Raw genomic sequence first — 8892 nt, 5'->3', positions numbered from 1 at the left:
TTACATGCAGTCCAGTAGATATGTTGATAAACACTTCTGGATATGATTCAGGGTCAAGTGGGTTTGTCAGATTGTTGATGACATGGTTGAGAAGAGCTATAAAATGCTCTTCATCCCTCTTCAATGCAGAGGCCAGGACTTGTTTATGGACTTTGTCTTCACTACTTCTTGTTAGGCCACTCCTTTCTCTCAGAGCTTTTTTTTTTCATAGATACTAAGGTCAGAAGGGACCATTTTGATCATCTAGTCTGACCTCCTGCACAACGCAGGCCACAGAATCTCACTCACCCACCCACTCCTGTGAAAAACCTCTCACCTATGTCTGAGCTATTGAAGTCCTCAAATCATGGTTTAAAGACTTCAAGGAGCAGAGAATCCTCCAGCAAGTGACCTGTGCCCCATGATACAGAGGAAGGCGAAAAACCTCCAGGGCCTCTTCCAATCTGCTCTGAAGGAAAATTCATCCTTTTGCATATTCACTCAGGACAAAGCTTGTGAGGGTCACCTGACAAGGGCTGGATTCTTTCCAGTCAATCCTACTGTCCCAATGCTGGACTTTGATGACAGTTTCCTGTATTCCCAGGTCACTCCAAATTCCACGAAAGACCCAGGAGTCTGATGTACACAAAATAGATTCCCCAGATTCAAAGGCACTGTGTACTTCTTCGGGGAGATATAACGTATTGAGAATGTAGATGGGTACCTACCTGGCATAGTTGGGTCTGTTTGCAGTAAAGAAGTATGGAAGCATGGCACGTTATTTGTGTAGGTGAAGTTTCCAATCACCATCTCACTCTGCTTGGACATTTAGAAGTGGTATCTGCATAAAGTGGTGAAAATAATCCTTGAATATGAACGTAGGAGACTGGGTATACACTCATGTATGAAATTCCTCCAGTAATAGTGGTATATGCATATGCATCATCAAGCTCTTTAATGACATGCAGTAGAAACTGTGGGCATGCAATCTACTGCTTTTAGTGCACCTTCTGTGGGAGACTGATCTAGTCAGCAAATTTCAGCTGAAAGTGTAGACAACTATCATAATCACTTGTGAGGCATGCTGACAATTAAGAATATGGGACGTTAGTAATTGCAAAATGTTGATATTTGCCATTTTTGCCACATGCTGAACAGCTTCATCATTGCTGGAAAAAAAATATGTGCCTGCCTATGCAAAACCAATAAGCATCTTTTAATACATTGTCATTTGGTAGCTTTGACCAATAAACACCACAACAAGGTGTTGAACTGAAGTTAGACAGTACAAACTGTAGTAATAATCATGTTGCAGTGTTTCTGGAACTGTGCAAAAAATGACACACGCTCTCATTCTGGGTACCATTGTTTGAGCTTGCCTACAGGCTTATGGCACCAGCTGACAGCTCCACATCCTACCTCATTTAAACATACATAAAGTTAGCTTTCATGTGATGTATGAGGTGCGTGTGTGGAGGGGGGTACATTAATCTCCAAAAATATGGCCTTTTTGGAGAATTGCTGCATGCCTAGAAGATTAATAGAAAATGACAAAGATTGGCCCTTCCCACAGCCTGTATTTGGATGAGCTGATGGAATGGTGGGAGCAGAAGGAACCTTTCTCTACCTCCCAAGCTGCAATGAAGCAGAGTGGTGAAATGCCAGGCAGCTCGTTCACGCAGGCTGAGAGTAAAGCTGAGAATATTGCTGGGGAAGGAGATCCGGATAATGATGATGGTGCTCAAAAAGCTTCCAAAAGGGAAAATTAATAGCAAAGGGTCCTGGACAAAGGGCAGTGGCCTCTCTAAGAGCCCTATGTGAACAAGCTGAGGACTCTGGAGGTACAGTGAGCACTTGAGCAGCCAGAGTGGGGTGCAGAACCCAGAATGTAGTGGATAGTAGATGGTTCATTGAAATTTAGTTTAAGGGACTGTTTGGTGTTGGAATTTTCAAAAGAACCTGTGGGAATTTGGTTGGATTTGGGTGCTCTATTATTGTAGGTGATTCGAAAAATCACAGCTGATTAGAGTAGGTAGAAATTAAAGAATGGTCATACCAATAACATCTATCTATCCCTAGACACAACAAGCCTCAGCCTAGCTATCTATCCCCAGAGACAACCCTTCTGTCTGTCTGCCTCCCTCTCTTCCCCCGCCGTGCCAACCCCATGCAATCAAGGCTCTCTATCCCTGTTTCTCTTGGAATGCCTGGATCTCTTGATTGATCAATACATCATTTTTATAAACGTAGAAATGAATGCATAGCGCGTGGTAGAAAATGTCCCTTTGAAAGCAGGAGACAAGAGCTGCTCTCCCCTGGCTGTGAACATTCACTGTGCTTAGATGTCACACTGATTTCCAACTCTACTAATGCTACTAAATACCAAGTAAAGCTCCTCTCTGCCAAAGGAGATGAGCCACTAACAAACTGTAATAACTAATTACAGCCACACATTTATTGTCACTTCACTTTAAATTAAAGGCCTTGGCTACTTACTTGTTTACAGCAACCCGCCCCAATGAAAGGAAAATAAACTAAACTGAGCCGAAGTCTGATTGCTGGGAGAGCAGGCGGCCCAGGGAGCTGGGAACCTCTCCAAGCTCTAATTGACAGGCGAGGCTTCACCAAATTAATTGCAAATGGTCGTTGAAAACCCTTGAAATTGACTTAGTCTCCATTCTGAGCAGCCACGGAGAACAGGATTTGGAAGTGTGAAGGTGCCTGGGGAGCTCCAGTGAGAAGTGAACCAAAGAGGAGCAGCGCAGGGATCTAATGACAGCTCCTCTCTTGTCAGCAGACTGGCCCAAGGTGCTGCTGGTTTGTCCACACAATTAAATGTTTTGGGAAAGATGTTGTCAGCTCAGGAGCCTGAGAACGGAGCTTCCGCTTCTCTGCGGGATTTCAGCTGTGAAGGAGAAGCTTTGGGCAGCAGCCCACTGGGACATGGTTCTGCAGCTGCTCTTATTTACAGTGGAGTTGAAGACAATGGCCCAATTCATCAACCCTACACGGCCATATCACACTATACTGGTGCAGACTGGCCAAAAGCTCCACTATGAATCTCACCTCAGCAGAGTGCCAATCAGGGCACTGAAGGGAAGGGCAGGGGCAGGCAGAGTCCTGGCCAAGCGCAATCCTATGCCCTTGCAATTACCCCTTCTGCAAAACCTGTGGTACTGGAGGGAGCAATTTTGGGGCAGCCCCAAGGCTGCTCTAACCCCTTGGGAGCAAGGTGATTCAGCCCCCAGCACTGGGGAGGGTCAGAATATTCTTGCTTAGTCCCTGTGTGGACTGAATGGAGTCAGTCAGATTTATACCAGTGCCACAGGAACTTGGTGAGTCGCCATCACTTGGTGTTTCTTAAGCAAGATTGGACTTAGCTTTCTAAGACAAGTTCTAGCTCAGCCAAGAGGTCTGGGCTGGATGACGGAGTCCCTGGGAGGTCTTTGGCCTGTGCTGTACAGGAGGCCAGATGAGATCAGAACCATCCCTACTGGCCTTAGAATCTCTGAGTCTGTGAAGTTGTGTCCCTAAGGTTCTGATTGGTGTTCGATTGCCATAGTCACATAGTTCTAGACACCCCTGCTCCTTTGCAAGGGCAGCACAGAGTGGATACCTGGGTAGAGGCTGGCCAGACTCTGCTCCCTGGGGCTAGCCACCCAGAGGGATGAGAGTGGGTGAGGACTGGGCTATGGCCATGTTCCCTCCTCCACCCCCCAGCTCCTGGAAGCTGAGCAGCTCGCGATGGAGTAGGGAGCTGGGCTCACTCTCTGTGAGGGGGCTGGAGTTCCAGCTGCAGCATGCATTCCTTGGGAGCCCTTGGAAGGGAGTCTGACCAACAAGGCCTCTTCAGCCCTCTCTCCCCCACAACCCCACGCCACAGGGTCCAGGAATATATCTTCTCCCATTGTGCCCTAGGCTGCCTCTGCCGCTGTCCAGAGCCAGTTCACAATCTGCACAAACAAGAGCTGTGCGGGGCAGGCTGGCAGAAGCAGGCGCTGTTGCTGCTACCTACTGCTCTAGCCCTCTGGCAGGCAATTGCTGAGGCAGGAAGGCCCTGTGTCTGACACACCTGGATGCCCCCGGCCAGCCCGCCCCGCTGGCACTGCATTCCCCTCAGATCACAGCTAGAAACGAGTGCTGCCTCTGTGGCATCCATCCTGTCACAATTACTACAGTCCTTTCTCCCTCTCATCTTTCCCGCTGCTGCTGTCTGCTCTGAGCCTACAGTGCTTGGTCTCGTTTGTTCTGTCTTGTGTGAGCTATTTCCCAATCTACTGCTGATAAAACACCTTTTCTGTGGCAGCTTCCGCCTCCCTGGGGTATTGTCACCTTTGCTGCAAACATCACAAATGTTTCCTCTGTCTCACTTTGTAAAAAGACTCATTTCTTCTCTCTGCAAACAGTGGTGAATTTAAACCTCGCCGGCTCGTTCCCAGCTTCTACTTTCCCATTTCACCATTGTCTTCAGCTACACCAGCCACGCTGCAGTCTGAGAAATGGGCTGCCCAGAAACCCTCCGTCTCTTCTGACATGGGCGGTCCCCTTACTGAAGGCAGGAGCTTGGATGCACCATTGAATGTGAATGCCTGCGGGGGAGATCACAGAGTGCTTTGCTCTGCATGGATCTTTCCAGTTTGGTTAGATCTCTGGCAGTTGTATCCCATCTCTAGTTAACATCAATCTCCTTGCTCAGTTGTTCCTGAATCCTTACCCAAGCAAAATCTCCAGTGACTTCCGTGAGTTTTGCCCAAGTAAGGGCCTCAGGAAGAGTGGCAAGGATTGTCCAAGGCAGTTAGGAAGCCAGCTCCCAGGACAATCAATACACTAGCCCTTGGATGTGATGAGAAAGGAGGCTGGGGCAGGATCCATTGCCTGCTATATAAATAGGGCTTTGATTTTTTGTTTTTTCAATCGATGAACAATAAAATACCCCAGTGCAAAAACTAAACTAAAATGAACCTGTGTTTATTCAATAACCACCACTTGTATCTGAGGGCTTGTCTACATGGATTAGTAATGTGGATTACAAGGCACAGTACTGGAACTGTTTTTATAGTGGGGGAAGCTGAAAGCCATAAAAACACCTCCGTAAATGCTGTATATGATGGAAGCATTTGGTTGCTATTATAACTTTAAGAATGGGGTCCTGTTGAACCCCCAGCACCCCTAGTTCCAGTGCCCATGCCACAGGGGTGTGATTGCTAAAGCACACGAACATGTTGTGCATTAATTAGTTTGCATCAAGCCTGCTGGTGCTCACTAAAGGTTCCTTAGGGTAATTTAACATAATGCTGTTTGAAACAGTACGATGTTAAAGTGCACTAGGAATAATACACAGAGGTTACTCATTTCAGTACAAACTGCTGTAATGAGCAATTGTAAGGTCCCATCAGTTTAGAGCCCAGGACTGTAGAGCTACCAGGCAGCTGATGTCTCCATGCTGCCACCCAGGGGCAGCTGTAAACAATCTGAGCTCCACTTTGTGACCCACTGTGGACACAGACCAGGGAAGTTCTGCCTCAAGCGTTTGACAGACAGCAGCCTCATGGCTCCTGATTGGCTCCTTGCCCTATATAAACCCCAGGGGCATTCCAGGAAGTGTCCAAGTAACAGTGTGGCTCTCCTGTGGGTGCTGTGACTGTTCCTACTCCTACTCCTGAATTCCTGACTGTGACCTTGGCTTGATTTGGACTTTGTCTCCTGACTTGGACTCTGGCCGTAGTATTGACCCTGGCCTTGAACCTCTCTGCTACTCCCAGCCTCAGGGTTGTCCCTGCTCTGACTCTTGGCTTGACTGCTCCTGTTAGAATCCCAGCAGTAACGTGTATAATATATGTGACTCATTGCTGTCCATACAAAGCCCTGAAACCCCCTGATTTTTGGATATCTACGTAAAACTCAAAAATTGCTAAAAATAAATTTCCCCCAAATGAAATAAACTGTGAAAAACCACCTGTGTTTGCTATATAAATCACCACCCCTCCTCTAGGGGCATCCAGGAAGACAGGGGTAGTCAGAGCCAACCCATGGAGAAGGCTGCTCGTGAGCTGGCTAGTGGTGCTAAGACCCCTTGTGCCCCACGTGCAATATCTCTATTTCCTCCTCTCTGCAACCTTCCAGCTTCTGCACATTCCTCTCTGGCTTCTCCCCAGGCTACAGCTGAAAATACATTTAGCTACTGACACTAGAGCTGGTTCCATTACTGGGTGTGAATGACTTAACTCCCCCATTATTCTTTCTTCACAAATCCCTCCTGAACTGATCCCAGCTTCAGCAACTGCATTTGTGACTTGTGAGTAAGGCGGGTGGATAATTTTCTGACAAAACAGTTCCATTGGACAATGACAATTAATAGAACCCGAAATCTTTCATGGAAACATCTTGGTCTTGACAAACTTTTGGCGAATCAAAGGCAGGTTTCCACAGGAACCCTGTCACTTGCCTGGCTGCCTGGGACCCCACTCTCCAGAGTTTCGGTTTTGGAGCTGAGAGCCCCAACTCAAACCCAGCAGTCCCAGCTATGCCCTCAGTATCCACCGCTTCCTAATGGCCTCTTCCCACCAGCAGTGACAGCACCATCTGCCCCTCCAGGGGTTCCCTGTCACACAAGAGCCTGAGCAGCCCTGGTACCCCCAGACACCAACAGCCCCCAGAAATCCCATAACCCCCAGCACCCACTGCTCCTCCAGGATTTTGTTATCACCCAAGAGCCTCAGTCATCCCTCACCCCCTATGACCCAGCACTGTCTACCCCCTCCAGCTGCTTGTTCCTCAGGATCCCAGAACCCACCAACCACCCAGCTGCCTGCTTACCCCCATCCATAACACCCAGCCAGCTACCCAGCACCTGCCCCAGCCAGACCTGTCAAGTGTTGTGTAGCTCCATGTCCTGCCCGTGCTGCTGATCAGAGCAGGGCATGTTGACCAGAACATTAAATTGATGGTGATATGCAAATTGTTCTCATTAAATAATTAAATAATTTGCATGAACTATCCAACACGGAGCAGAACAAACCTTGGCGGCTCTGACTTCTGAGTGTGGAGGAAATCCAATGGACTTAGAGAGATCCTCTAAACGAGTGCCCTTCTCCCTTCCCAGAATGCTGGGCTGTTCCCCAAGAGCTCCCCTCTCCTGATTCCCCCACCTCCCCAGGATGGTCTCTTGCCTGGGCTCTCCCTTCCCCACTGGTTCATTATTCCCCTCTGCTTTTCCTTCCCTGCAGTTACTGCCTATTCCTCTCCTCCCATCCACACACCATGGACTTCACTCCCACTCCCTTCCCCATGCCACTGCTAGCATAGGCAATGCACCATTTATATGTCGCTAGAGTTGTCTCTCCAGGAATGGGGACAGAGCAGTTCACTCCTCTCAGAGGCGTTGCTTCCGGCTGCCTGCAGACCCAGGAAGATCACACTGCCTTGATTTTGCTCCCACTCCCGCATTTGGAAGGTTTTCTGCACAGCCATGAAGGCTGGACATGTTTGGGATATCCGCAGACATCTCAACTCAGTCCTCCGTGAAGCAAAGCAGGAGTTTGTTTGAAACACAGCCTGCTGTATCTTTCTAATGTGGTGAAAGTCTCTTTAAATTCTACATGTAACATGGACACCTATCCACTAGGGGTAGACTCAAACAACCACCAAATTTCATCCAAGCCACTCACTGGAGCTGTCAGCAGAGGCTGACAACTTCTGGTGAAGAAATTGGTATTTCCTGGCCTCAGTCACCGACAGAAGTAGCGGTTAGAGCTGGGCAGGAATCAGATTTTCCATTCCGAAATGGAACGAGAACAAAATTGGAAATTTTCTACAAAATTCTGGTGGGAAAAATAATTTTGGGTCCAGAGAAATATTTTATTTTAATACAATCAAAACCTTTCATTCAGATTTTGACTTTAAGAATGCATTTATATTACATGAATCAATATTTTTAAAAGTTGAAACAGAAAAGGATCTGGGGATTATAGTGGATGAGAAGCTGGACATAAGTCAACAGTGTGCCCTTGTTGCCAAGAAGGCTAACAGTATTGGGCTGCATTAGTAGGAGCATTACCAGCAGATCGAGGGAAGTGATTATTCCTTATTATTTGGCACTGGTGAGGCCATAACTAGAGTATTGCATCCAGTTTTGGGGGCCTAACTACAGAAAGGATTTGGACAAATTGGATTTGGACAAATTGGAGAGAGTCCAGTGGAGTCCCTGGGTGCTGGAACAATTTTGATAGTTGGGGTGCTGAGAACCATTGAACCAAACTGTGAACCCTGTACATAATGGAAACCATTTCAAGCCAGGGGGTGCTGCAGCAGCCCTCATACCTAGTTCCAGCACCTATGGTGGAGTCCAGCAGAGGGCAATGAAAATAATTTAGGGGTCTGGGACACATGATTTATGAGGAGAAGCTGAGGGAACTGGGCTTATTTCTGGGGAACTACAGATCGGTCAGCCTCACCTCAGACCCTGGAAAAATCATGGAGCAGGTCCTCAAGGAATCCATTTTGAAGCACTTGGAGGAGAGGAAGGTGATCAGGAACAGTCAACATGGATTCACCAAGGGCAAGTCATGCCAACCAACCTGATTACCCTCTATGATGAGATAACTGGCTCTATGGATATGGGGAAAGTGATGGAAGTAATATACCTTGACTTTAGCAAAGCTTTTGATATGGTCTCCCACAGTATTCTTGCCAGCAAGTTAAAGTAGTATGGAATGGATGAATGGACTATAAAGTGGATAGAAATCTGGCTAGATCATCAGGCTCAACAGGTAGTGATCAACGGCTCAATGTCTAGTTGGCAGTTGGTATCAAGCGGAGTGCCCCTGGGGTCGGTCCTGGGGCCAGTTTTGTTCAACACCTTCATTAATGATCTGGATGATGGGATGGACTGCACCCTCAGCAAGTTCATGGATG

Source organism: Lepidochelys olivacea (assembly GCF_965140295.1).
Source record: "Lepidochelys olivacea isolate rLepOli2 genome assembly, chromosome: 14".
NCBI lineage: Eukaryota > Metazoa > Chordata > Testudines > Cheloniidae > Lepidochelys > Lepidochelys olivacea.
The sequence above is the reverse complement of the archived record's forward strand: the minus strand, read 5'-3'. Positions refer to the sequence as shown.